The following is a 14,591-nucleotide window of genomic DNA, read 5'->3' as shown; positions in this document are numbered from 1 at the left end:
CAGGCAAGGAGGAGACACAAGCCCACCCACCAGCAGGCCTGCTGCCTTTAAAATCTCCTGAGCCCACGACCACTGCAGGAACTAGCCCTGTTTGCCAGAGGGCCTAGGACCTGGCCGCACACACCACTCACAGGTACCAGCCCCAGAACTCCTGGGGCGCTGCAAGCAGAGACCCTGGGGCATGGCTCTCCACACCCGTGGCTGGGACTAGCCCCGGGACCAGTCTCACACATCAGTCAGTGGGCGACAGCCCCAGTCACGCCCACCACTCCCACAAATCAAACAATGTAATAAACCATATTAACACACTGAAGAATAAAATTCATACTATCATCTAAATAGATACAGGACATGCTTTTGATAAAATTCAACATCCATTTAAGGTAAAAACTCCCTACAAAGAGAGTTATAGATGGAAAATGTGCATGCTGAGTCACTTCAGTCATGTCCAACTCTGTGCAACCCTACAGACCATAGTCCACCAGGCTCCTCTGTCCATGGGATTCTCCAGGCAAGAACACTGGAGTGGGTTGCCACGCTCTCCTCCAGTGGATCCTCCCAACCCGGGGATCGAATCCATGTCTCTTACATCTCCTGCAATGGCAGGCAGGTTCTTTACCACTGGCACCTTAAAATCTTAAAACCTAGGAAGCCTATAGATGGAACATACCATAACATAATAAAGCGTATATATAATAATCCTATAGATAACATCATACTCAATTTTGAAAACCTTAGAGCATTTCCTCTAAGATCAGGAACAATACAAGGATGCCCACTCTTACCACTATTAGTTAACATAGTATTAGAAGTCCTACCATATCTTCTTTATCCATTCATCTGTTAATGGACACTTAAGTTGCTTCCATAACATTGGAGGTAGATGTATCTTTTTGAACTGTGTTTTTGGTTTTTTGTGGTTTTCTTTTTTTTTTTTCTTTTTTTTGGTGGGGGATAAATACCCTAGAGTGGAATTGCTGGATTATATGGTAGTTCTATTTTCCATTTTTTGAGAAACTTCTATACTTTTTCCACAGTGGCTGCATCAATTTACATTCCCACTAACAGTATACTATGGTTCCCATTTCTCCACATCCTCACCAACATTTGTTATTTGGAGTCTTTTTTACGATAGTCATTCTGACAAATATGGGGTGATATCTCATTGTGGTCTTAATTTGCATTTTTTCAGATGATTAATGATGTTGAGCATTGTCTCATGTGCCTTTTGGCATTTGGAACTCTTATTTAGAAAAATGTCTAATCATATCTTCTGCTCATTTTTTAATCAGGTTGACACATTCATATGTTTTTATGGTTTTTTCCCCACATGAAGAATTTTTTTTAATAAGGGAGGACTAGTGATGAACTCCCTTGTTTTCATTTGTTTGGGCAAGTGTTCAACTGTTCTTCACTTCTAAAGGCTAGTATTCTTGGTTGACTTTTTAAAAAAATATTTTGAATATCTCATCCCACTGTCTTCTAGTCTACAAAGTTTCTGTTGAGAAATCCACCAATAGTCTTATGGGAATTCCCTTGTATGTGACAAGTCACTTTTCTCTTGCTGCTTTCAAAATTTTCTCTTTGACTTTTGACAATTTAATTACAATATGTCTTGGTGTTGCTCTTTTGGGTTCTATTTTAGGTCTTTTTCAGCCATTATTGCTTTAAATAGACTTTATTTAATAGACTATAAATAGACTTTATTTAATAGACTTTAAATAGACTTCAGTTACTTACTCATTCCTTTCTGAGATTTCCAATGAATATATTATTCCATTTGATGGTACCTCACAAATTGTATAGGTTTTCTTCACTTTTTAAAATGTTTTATTCTTTTTCCCCCTCTGACTGTATAATTTCACATACACTATCTTCCAGCTCACTGCTTCTTTACTCTGCTTGATTGAGTCTTTTGCTGGAGCTCTCTCTTGAATTCATCAGTTCAGTCATTGTATTCTTCAGCTCTAGGCTTTCTCTTTATTTATTTGTATGGTTTCCATTTCTGTGTTGAACTTCTCACTTTGTCCATATGCATTGTTTCCTTAGTCTTGTTTAGTTTTTGGTGCGTTCTTATAGTTCCCTAAACTTCTTTAAGAAGATTATTCTGAATTCTTTGTTAGACAGTTTGTAGATTTCTATTTCTTTAGGGTCAGTTATCAGAAGCTTTATTCATTTCTTTTGGTGCTATCACGTTACCTGCTTCTTTATGGTCTTTGATTCCTTGCATTGGTCTGCGCATTTGAGAAAGCATTCTCCTCTTTCAGACTTTACAGGCTCACATCAGTTGGGACAGACCTTTGCTAGTCAGCGTCATTTAAGGTTTTAGATAGGTCAGCTGGTAGCATCCGTGGGCATGTGGGGCTTGCTGTCAGGGTCTCTAGCTGGGCAAGACCACTGCCTGTACTGTGAGATTAAGGGGCGAGCCACGGTCTGGGCTCTACAGCAGGACAGGCCTACTGGCTGGGCTATGCATTCAAACAGGGCAGCTGGTGGCTCCCTAACTGTACAGGGCTGTTGACTGTGCTCTGAAGTCAGGTGGGGCCTCAAGCTTGGCTCTGCAGTTATCTCTGGTCCATGGAAGCTTCATGCTACATTACTAGCAGAGTGGTGCCATTGGCTGGACTTAGCAATTGGGCAAGGCTATCAGCTGGGCTCTGCAATCGTTCCTGCCTGGGTGTGGTCTCAGGCTGTGGTCCACCAAGATCTGAGTACTGGTTGCTATAAGCCCAGCCCCTCTTCTCCCTCTCTGATACCAAGTGGTCAAGCCCTGCAGATTCCCCCGGTGAGCTCCATGATACAAGATCATACAACATTGGGAGAGCTAGATGTTCACCTTGGTCTCTCTTCCCATTGGAGAAAGTGCAGGCTTGGGCTTGCCCTCATGGTGTGGCTTTGTGAAGCTTCGGGGAAGGGCAATGTGGATGGAGTATAACAGTTTCTCTTACTCTTCTAATGCAGTCTTCCTTGATCTCTGCTGTCCAGGAGGTACTTTGGTCTAACCCCTGAGTTTGGGGATTTTCTCAATTGTGTCTCGTTTATGAATAGTTGCTGGCTGGTCTTATTGTGTGAGGGACTGAAGTCAGGAACAACCTGTGTTGCCATCTTAATGATGTCATCATTTTCAAATCTCTTTTTTAATTAAATATTTATCCTCATTATTATATATTTGGCTGCCCCAGGTCTTAGTTGTGGCACGCAGGATCTTTGATCTTCATTGTGGCATGTAGAGTCCTTGTGAACTCTTAGTTGCAGCATGTGGGATCTAGTTCCCTGACCAGGGATTGAACCCAGGGCCCCTGCATTGGGAGTATGGAGTCTTAACCACTGAACTACCAGGGGTGTGCCACTTAGCATCTCTCTTGGTGTAGTCCACTGGCCTGCGTCTCATATAGATGCCCAGATAGATCTGTCCCTCTCCGTATGTCTTACATGCACAAACACGTCAAAGGTAAAAAGAAGACAGGTGACATTTCCTTCATTCCTCAGAGAGGGAAGGTGAGAAGAGCCCCAGCACCACAGATACACAAATCACACCTTCTCTGAACACCTGGACTCAGGCATGGGTAAAGCCCCAGAGTCCATCCCATCAGAGGGAGGAGAGGCCCTTGGGAAGGCCAGAAGTCAAGCCACAATGAAGACCACTTCAAGAGGAACAGGAAGCTGGTAATGAGACATGACCTAAGGCATTTTTCTCTTATTACATACAGACACATACCTCACCTTCTGACATCAGCCCCATCAGTTTTTCTCTCTTTACCACCCTGAAGAAACTATAGAGTGCAGAGAAGAAAACAGAACACACTTCTTATGATTCTAAACTATTCTGAATAACCAACAAGCTACCTTACATTTATTATTTTACGGATGAATTTAGCACTGAAATTTGTGACATTAGGAAAAAAGAAGTTTTTATAATTTCATGATTTTTGATATTACCTTGAATTAACTGAACACATAATAGGTATTCAATAAGTTTATTAATTACTTAGCTTCAATATAGCAGGTCAAATCAAATATCTAGATATCTATTAACTATTAATAGTAAATGCCCAATATAAAGTAATTTAGGGACTTCCCTGGTGAACCAGTGGCTAAGACTCTGCACTAGCAATGCTGGGGTCAGGGAGTGAGTGAAAGTCACTCAGTCATGTCTGATTCATTGCAAGACCATGGACTATACAGTCCAAAGGAATTCTCCAGGCCAGAATATTGGGAGTGTGTAGCCTTTCCCTTCTCCAGGGGATCTTCTCAACCAGGGATCGAACCCAGGTCTGCTGCATTGCAGGCAGATTCTTTACCAGCTGAGCCACTAGGGAAGTTCAAGAATACTGCAGTGGGTAGCCCATCCCTTCTCCAGTGGCTCTTCCTGACCCAGGAATCGAACCGGGGTCTCCTGCATTGCAGGTGGATTCTTTACCAACTGAGCCATCAAGGAAGCCCCAGGGGTCAGGGAACTAGATCCCAGTGCCACAACTAAGAATTCACATGCCACAACTAAAGAACCCACATGCCTCAACAAAGATGAAGACCTGACATGTCACAACCAAGACTCAGTGCAGCCAAATAAATAAATAATATTAATTAGTTTCTACAGTAAGAGATTTTCTAATCCGTCAACACAGATATTATAAAAGAAATCTATTAAATTAAGGAATTTCCATTCATTTCATCAAAAGAAATCCAAAAAAATATTTGTGAGATGAATGCTTTCTACATTTTGTTTTATTAAAAATCACAGCTCAAAGAGCTGTGGGTAGAGATTACTATTCAGCTCAGTTATGTGTTCAAGAAACAAAGCCCGAGTCTAGTCACTTTTAACTTAGCTGTCCTCTGTAACTTAATGAAGCAATTTCACTGTTGCCCCTCAACATCATGGAACAATTTCAGTGTTAAGTGATACACAGTATGTTTTCCCCAAGATTTTAAACATGTGAGTAGTCACTTTGTTCTTTACCTTATCAGATTTCTGTTGTGAATCTAGCCAAAATTTTATGACTAACACATATTTCTAAGCCAGCATCTAATCAGAAATATGTAAGCTATAATACAATGTAACTCAAACCAGAGTATTTTTAAAACCAAAAGACGGATCTTCCCGAAGTGGTATCTGTTAGTAAAACCAATATGTATGTTTAGTTAAATCTATTCTTTATACCAGATGTATATTTATTTCAAAGTCAATGTACTTTAAGTCAATCTCCAAAATGCTTCTCTTAACCACATTTTTATGTTCTAAGCATGATACATTATTTAAATGATACTCTATTACTGACTATGTGGATGCAAGAGGATTCTAGAAGAACACAGAGTCATTGAAAATTAAAGGTATTCTGTATCAACCAGGATCAGCACTTTATAAAAACAGACACACATGACATACACACCCCCAAGAAAAACAATTCTCCACACATCCCGTTTAATCCCACAAAATAGGTAGTCAAACAATGAATCTATTCACCACTGAATAAATAGGAAGAAACACAAAATAGCTCTTTATATTTCACAGGAGAGTTTTGGATCCTACAACCTCGTTTCTTTTCCCCTCTTTTTAACCAGTTCCTATCATTTGAATATTACTCAAAAGGTTAGAAAAGGGGGAAAGATGAAACATTTTATAGTTTGTTAATTTTTTTTTAAGATAGCGTGTATACTTATCTAACTGTGGAGGGATTACTGATCATCTGTTATATACCAGACACTGTCTTAGGCTTTTTATCTCATTTGAATCTCTGTGGCTCAGATGGTAAAGAATCTGCCTGCAGCGCAGGAGATCCAGGTTCGAACCGTTGGTCAGGAAGATCCCCTGGAGAAGGAAATGGCAACTCACTCCAGTATTCTTGCCTGGAGAATTCCATGGACAGAGGAGTTTGGCAGACAACAATCCATGGGGTCACAAGGACTCTTACATGACTTAGCGACTGAACAACAGCAAAACTACAAGAGTTCAGGTCTCCCACCTCTTAATCTCACACCTGTCACTTACTCTAAGAACACTTCCCTTGACCTCTCATTTCTGGCATAGATATCCACGCATTTTTGCTATAATTTTTGTACTGCCTTTTTAGTGATGGGTCTCCTCACTTGAATTTCAGCATAGCTATCAGTTTGGTAGGTCTTTCTCAACAAATTCAGGGAGATAATTAGTCCTCTGGGGAGCTGGTTTAAGTAACTATTTTCTCATTTCCCCCAAGGAGAAAAAAAAACAAACATGAAAGTGTTAGTCACTCAGTCATGTCCTATTCTTTGCGACCCCATGGACTACAGCCTGCCAGGCTCCTCTGTCCATGGGATTCTCCAGGCAAGAATACTGGAGTGGGTAGCCATTTCCCTTCTCCAGGAGATCTTCCCAAACTAGGGATCAAACCTGTGTCTCCTGTATTGCAGGCAGATTCTTTACCATCTGAGGAGAGTGTGAGAGAATGAAGGTAATTTATTACACTCAAAGGATGTCTCAGGACATTAGGACTTAATTCCCTCCCAGGACCCTATTGAGAAGGCTGGTAAAGTGTCTTCTATTTATTCTGTGTCCACTCTACATACTGTCCCAAGATCATAACATTTCCATATTGTCAGTATTTTAAGATTCCTCTGGATTTTGGTTTTGTCCTTTTATATCTATTTCCTGTCACTATCAGTACAGACCTTTTGCTCATAGTCTTTGTAGAGACTTGTGACAAGATGCAAAAGAGAAGATATCCATAATTCCCAGAGCTGGAGAGGACTCCACAGTGACAACAGCTCTTAGCAACAAAATGAAGAATGAGGACTTTGGACAAGAAAGCTTTCCCTGTTCCTTCCCCAGAAAAAGAAGTCACTTCTGAGTTCTGAACTGAAGGTGGGGGGAAGCCTCTGGAAGCAGAGGAGCTTCCCAGCCTGGATTCCAGACACTGTACTTGTGTGTGAACAAAAACTGAGGGAAAAAATGGTGGCATGAATAGGCAGGCAGGGCTATTGACAAATTTGTAAAATATCTTAGCATCCCAAATGTAATCTGGAAGCCGGAGGAAGCCTCAGGCTCTGAAGGGGTCATGCAGGCCAATAGAAAGGATGTCCCATCACTGAAGACTATGGACATCCAACCAGTAACTCCCTCACCTACTCTTTGCAAATCCCAAGTCTTAATGCCATATTAGATGCCAGAACTCAAGCATAACTTTGGGGAGCAAGGACATGAAACTCCAAAAAGAGCCAGTGTAAAGTTTGCTATCAATAGAACAGAATGATGGCTCAAAATAAACACAAAAACCAACTAAAGTAATGCTTAAATTTTGCACCAAGATTATACCCCTGTTGGCCTTCAAAGCAATCCCATAATGTTAGAAGGGCAGATCTATTTGTTTACTTTTCTCATATGATTAAATTACAACTTACACAAGTAGGTTGCCATGGCTAGTAAGAGGCAGGCCTGAGATCTAAGGCTTCCTGGTTTAATTTATATCCTATCTACATTCTGAAAAACAAATTCGCTCTGGTAAAGTTAAGTCACCATGGAAGATTCAGCTTTTAATTTCCAATAACTCTCAATCAAATAATTACTTGCTAGAAGTCTATAAAAATGAAATGAGTAAGTGGACCAAATTTGTAAAATTCAAATAATGACCATAATGAAGAAACAGTATCATTCATAATTAAATAGCCACTTCCTTTTTTCAAACAAAATCTAAGTGTTAGCAATATATAAATAATGCATTATCTTTAGTGTGTCATTTCAACATTTTGAAGGTCACTAGGTTTATGAAATTCTGTTTTATATGACCCAAAACAGTGACACTGATAGAAATTTCTACCCCATTGGTCACAGAGGTGGTGGATCTCTGATATTGATCTATGATGTTTACATATTCAGAAGTATTTTAAAGTTTAGGTATGCCTGTTAATATTTGCTCAGCATGTACAATGTCTTGCTATATTTGAGAACAGAAAACGTATGTACATATAACGACCTAAGCTTACAGAACAGCGTTTTATTAAGCACAGTTTAAATTCATACACATTGAATACATCATTTATGCACTGAGAATATGCAAAATAACTGTTTAGTTTAGATTAGGTTAATTGGGAAAAGGTTTCCCGAGGAAGTTAATTACCATTTCCATTTTGAAGTAGTTGATAGATGTAAGCAACGAGGAGAATATACACAGAGAGGGATGGAATTGAAGACGTGATTTATGGCAGGTTCAGTTGGCAAACTACTCCTCTGAGAAGTATCCATCCACTCTTTTATTCAACAGACATGCACTGAAAAAGTTTATACTGAGAACAGTGTTAAGCACTGAGGATACAGGGTGATGTAACACAGCAATCCTATCTTCAAGCTTATAGTTTCCCAGAAGAGAAAGGAAAGTAAAAATACACTAGAACACAATAAAAAAAATTTTTTTTTAAGATTCAATTCATTTCCCAGAGTTGTAGGACACAGGTAGGAAACAGAAATGAAATTAGGATAAAGGGTTTTGGAGGATCTAGTGAGGATTAGCTAATAATAGTAAATACTCTCTATCTCCTTCTTTATTCATCAAGTTTCTCTAGACAGAGGTCTGCATTTGTTGTCTCGACACCACCCATGCTTTAACTCCTTGCAATCTGGTTTCCATGCCTGTGGCTCTATTATTCTATACAACCCGAAGTCCTCAATGATCCCTTGGTGGCAGAATCCCTGGGTCTTTGCTCAGTTGTCATTCTCTAGAGTGACCTCTTCTTTAACCGCTACCTTCCATTCCGGAACATTTCCTTTGCATGCTTCCTGTCACCCCGAGACCTCCAAGGTCTCACCTAACTCCCCTTCCATTCCCCACCTCCTCATTGTAGGCATTCCTCAAGTTCTGCATGCCATCATTTTCCCTCCTCTTCACATGTGCTCTCTCTCCTCTGGTTATGTCACCCAGCCCCATGAGCTCCATTCCACATGGATAATTCCAAACTCCATTTTTAGAATCCTCACTTTTCCTCAGGTCCTCCAGTATCTAGAATTTGATTGAGGAAATTCTACTTTGATACATAACCTTGGTACCAAGGCATCAATCACATTTTTAATTTTCTGTATTTTATGGTGCTTTGACATCTGGAGCCTTGCTGATTTGAAAGAGACTATCCCTCCCAGGGCTAACTCATCTCAAGAGATAGCAAACTACTTACCAGTGAGCATGCCTTTTATGTGCAAACCAACCAATGCCAGGTTCACACTCCAATCTGTCTCTTACCAGGCTCCGGCTGCCCGAGATGCTATTTCCCTGCCCTAAATCACATGGCCAGAGGAGCCTGGCAGACTACAGACCATGGGGTCACAGAGAGTTGGACATTACTTAGTAACTGAGAATACATACACACGTGTATGCCCTAAATCATCCCAAGGCCAGGTGCTAGACAACTAAAGATAATTAACTATATTCAAACTAACAAATCCTAGCCTACTCAGCTGCTTCCCTGGCCTCTCCCAATCCTTTCCTTAAAAAACTACAATAGAGGCTTTTGCCCAGGCTCTCCCCTCAGTTCTTCTGCCTTCTGACCAACCCTGGTCTTTTACCATACAGATCTGAGTGGGCTTCCCAGCTAGCTCAGTGGGTAAAGAACCTGCCTGCAACCCACAGGAGACATGGATTCGATCCCTGGGTCAGGAAGATCCCATAGAGAAGGAAATGGCAACCCAATCCATTATTCTTGCCCGGGAAATCCCATGGACCGTGGAGCCTGGTGGGCTACAGTCCACGGGGTCGCAAAGAGTTGGACGCAATGGAGCTTAGCACACCTGAGTGCACACCACACTTCCCACCTCTAGAAACCTAGGAGGACAGAAGTTTTTCCTTCATAACAACCATCCCCATGTCTGGGGGTCTTACCATACATGGTTAAAACAAATCCAGAGTATGTTTTGAAACATAACTGAACCTATGTTTCTGAAAAGAAACTTCACATCCTCCACTGCTTTTTATATCACTATCAAGATCCTTGAAGTCAATAAGAGTCAAGCCTTCAAAGCCACTTTCAGCATTTCCTTCTCTCTTGCCACATACATTTTACCACTTGTACAACTTCAGCAATTATCTCTACACAATTACACCTGCCTCCTTTCTATTGCCACAGCCCTGATGTGATCTTCCACCGTCTCTCACTGAGATTATTATAATAGCTTCCCAACCAAGCCTCCCATCCTCTGCCTCTCCCAGATCCAACCTATCCTACGAAATTGGACCAGATTTATTTTCCAAAAAGTCAGTTCAAATCATATTGCCTGCCTATCCAAAAATCTTCACTGACTCCTCATTCATTGTTCACTGTGTAAAAACTATATCCTTAGGCTAATTCAAAAGATATATTCCAAGAGACTGAAGACCCAAAAGAAATCAATTAGCTGTTTTTTTTTCCTTAAAAGCTAAAGAAAAAAAAAAACAATTATTTGAATGAATATTGTTGGTATCTATTGCCATTCTCCATTTTTGTTAAGATATTGCATTACCATAAATGGAACACAATTATATATACCGAAACACTTTGTTAAGGACGATCAGAAAGTGACACTGTTAGGGGTAAGAGGTCAGAGCATCTCCTACCTTTCCTGGTTATGAAGTCTTAAAGAGTGACTTTTGGGTTTTGCACATGTTCACTAAATCCACATTTCTAGGAAAACTATTATTCTTCTGAGTATAAACTTTTTATCCCAGAATCTAGAGGTAATTTTGCACTCAAATATTAATACCATAGACCCAGTCCAAAATTTATATTATAATCTCAAAACAGGGGAACATCTGTTCACATTAAAATGAATAATGGCCTGTGATACAGTCTTCCAGAAGAGTGTAGATCAACAACAGGTTCTAGCTAACAATTTTTCTGTGTTGGCTTGACAATAAAACCATACATAGTAATATGGTAATGCTTAAGTCCATTAAAGCAGGAAACATGCATATGCTTATATAGTATATGTTATAAAAGAAATCCCTACAACCAAGCTAGACATTTGTTTTCCTTCTTCCTTGGTATTCATTTTTTCCCCCTAGCCAGACAGAGGGTGGTATTGGTTATAAATAATTTGTGGTAAAGCTTTGCCTTTTATAAGAGAATGAGAAATACATGATAAACAATGTATAAGCTGTGATGTATGCAGAGCACATTCCAGATTGAAAAGAACAAAACATGTCCCACCATCTCCCCCATCTCAAGTTCAAAGATTTGTGCATTACTGAAACAAACTATTGTTGTGCAGAGTTGTAGCATGATGTTACCAAGTGAGAGAGAGTCACACTGTGAGATCATAAAGTAGAAATCTATGATATGCAGTTGTTCCAGAGGCTGGTGATGCCTGGATCTGTCCTGAGGTATTTGATGCTCCACATATTTTCAAAGGGGCCCCCAACATCAGTACAGGTTCCTGTCTGCCGTTTCAGTATTTTGTGATCACTCCTTGGGGTGTGCTAAAGAATTTCACAGTCAAAACAATTGTTTGACCATATGGTTACTATCTCAGAAAAATGCAAACTAAAAATTCAGATCAACTAAAGTGAAAAAAATTTAAAGCAGCAGGCATTTGAGTATAGTTTTTTTCAAATGATATTTTACAATTATTGCATATCATAAAGGCAGAACTCACTTGAGTAAAGAAAAATATGAGACTTCTCTCATGATTATTATGTGCACTACTGGTGATTTTATTTATTAATGTAGAGTATTTCTCTTATTTCAGCAAGCTGTCTTATCCTATCTTAAAAGACAGACTTATGTTGATTCATATTTTAAAAGAAGAGGGAAGGAGGGGTGGAAGGAAGAAAAAATGGAGGGAGGGAGGGAGGGAGGGAAGGAGGTGGGAGGGAGGTAGAAAGAAAGGGAGAGATATCATTATACCAAAGTAATAAAAACAGGTTTTTCCCTATTTGTAAAATTTAATTAACATCAATCCATTTAATTTTATTGAGCACTTTGCATTGTGAAAAATTACATATAGTAAAGGTAAGTGAAATAAAAGCTGAAATCATTAATTCTCCCTTCAAAGTTTAGCCTGGAAATTGGAGAGACCTACAGAGAAGTGGAAAGAAATTCTACTATATGGGGTAATCAGCATAAGGTAAAAGAAAGTCCCATGAAACACAGAAAGGGGACAATAAGGATTTCTGGGCAATGGGCTCCCTAAGACTAGTTTCTAAGAACATGGTGAACAGAGAAGAAGGTGAGCTTTTCAGGCAAGGGAGAAGCAAGCACAAAGCCTAGAACTGTATGTGAGAAAGGGCGCACTTGGAGGCATGGTGGGTGGGTGATAAGTCTTTGAGGAAGTTTGGGTCTTGGACTGAGAGCACTGTTTCTCAAAGTACATGAGGATTGCCTAGGACAAGTTCCTCAAGTGCATATCCCACAACCACCAACGCATGCTTTCAGATCAGATCTGCAGTGGTTATGAGTCCTCCAAGGTATGAAGATCACCGGAGAAGCTTTAAAAAAAAAAATTCTTCCTCAATCCCAGCCTCAGAGATTTTGACCCAATGGGCCTCAGCTGGATTCTGAGCATACTATCTCCCCAGACAATTCTAATGTTCAACCAAAGTCAAGGATCAACAGTGGGGCAGCTGCATTTTAACAAGCTCCCAGGTGATTCTGATGCTCATTACCTTTCTATAATTGTGCCCTGAGGTTCAGTGCAGCACAAGTTAAGTGATATTCACCATAGCAATTGTCCTCAGAGTATAGTCTCTGGACCAGCAGCGTCAACATGGCCTGGGCTCTTGTTAACAATTCGAATTCTGCAACCCCAATCTAGACTGACTGGATCAGAAACTTCAGGGGGTGAGCTCAACAACTTGTGCTATTACAGTCCTGCAGGAGATTCTGATAGACTTCAGTTTGAGAACCACTCACTGAACAGAAACTGCTGCATTGGGTGTGCATATTGTGTGGCAAGAGGGAAAGGAGGGCAGGCTCCTCTGTCCATGAGATTCTCCAGGCAAGAATATTGGAGTGGGTTGCTATTTCCTCCACCACGGGATCTTTCCAACCCAGGAATCAAACCCGCATCTCCTACATCTCCTGCATTGGCAGGTGGGTTCTCTACCACTAGTGCCAACTGGCAAGCCCACAGTGGTAAGCCTAGTGTAAGAAACAGCATCATTATGGATGGGTTGGTTTTCTTATGAGGGCATGGGCTAGCAAGCTCTATTTATAACAGAGAAAAACATATCAGGATACAGAGTCATGTGAGTTAATTCAGCCCAGAAGCCAGTAAACTTTGGATATGACTTTGACCACACCCTTTATCTTCTTATTTGGGCAGCTTCAAAAATTTTTATAGAATAGATTTCTAGACTTGACTATAGATACAACATCCCTTCAGTACACAGAATACTACAAAAAAAAAAAAAGTGACCTAAAAGGAGCAGCTCCCTCTAGCTTAAATGTATGTTCAGACCAAGCCCATGTCATAAATACTAGTTTGGAAATTGCAGCACATAATTCTTAATTTGAGAAGACCCCCAAATAAACCTAATGGGAATAGGGGGCCACAACCTGACAGTTTTTCCAAGGAGATCAATGTATTTTAAAAATGCAAAATTTCCCTAATTTTGTAGAGGTAATGTTGCCTATTATATTAAATAACAACTCAGTAGTTCTGGGGAGCACCTGTGATTAAACATATTATTTCTGCATTTAATATATAAACATTCACATTAGCAGGATAAAAAAAGACCAGAAGAACCTTATATTCACTTCATACTTTGCCATAAAATAAGTTCATATCCAGTTTCACAACAAATTGAGAAGGAAAATTTTTACATTTTTCAGAACTTATTGACTTTCAGACAGATGGATAAATGATTGAGAACCTGTGGTATATCTTCCTTAAAGGAGTTTTCAATCCTGTTAGGTTACTAAATCCAAAATCCTTACATCTAATGAGCAGGGTCCAAAAAAACATCTAAGTCCATTTGCTCAAATCATAGAATGGCATAACTTATTCCAAATTCTGCTATCACACTTTAGATTTGTATTGATAATACAAAAATATGTGTATGAGTGATGGTTTTTATTGTGATGATTTTAAACTATCGGTATGAAAAGTGTCAAGTGAGAATAAAATGTAATTCACCAACTTATTTAAAAAGTGTTTTCCAGGTTGATAGAAAAGTTAGAGTAAGTTATTTGTTTTTAAATTAAAGAAAATAAGACTTCAAAAAAATCACTTAAATTCTAGCTCCTAGAAACTGTTAAAAGGTAATCACTGAGCATAATTCTGGCACACTCACTCTTTTTTTTTTTTTTTGGATATGGTTTAGAAGAGAAAGCTCTTCAGAACCTGCCAGGGCCCCAAGCACTATAATACCTGGTTGAGGAATAGGGCAGTCAAATGGATGGATGCAAACATTTCACATGATCAAAATGGAAGAAAGAGTGTGCTAGGATTTCCTTGGTATTATTATGGATAACGTTCCTAGCTAGTTACATTTTGGACTTGCCCAACTATCTATCTCCACTGGAGAAGGGATAGGCTATGCACTCCAGTATTCTTTGGCTTCCTTTGTGGCTCAGCTGGTAGAGAATCTGCCTGCAATGCATGAGACCTGGGTTCAATCCCTGGGTTGGGAAGAATCCCTGGAGAAGGAAAAGGCTAC

Source organism: Dama dama, chromosome 33, assembly GCF_033118175.1.
Source record: "Dama dama isolate Ldn47 chromosome 33, ASM3311817v1, whole genome shotgun sequence".
Lineage (NCBI taxonomy): Eukaryota > Metazoa > Chordata > Mammalia > Artiodactyla > Cervidae > Dama > Dama dama.
The sequence above is the reverse complement of the archived record's forward strand: the minus strand, read 5'-3'. Positions refer to the sequence as shown.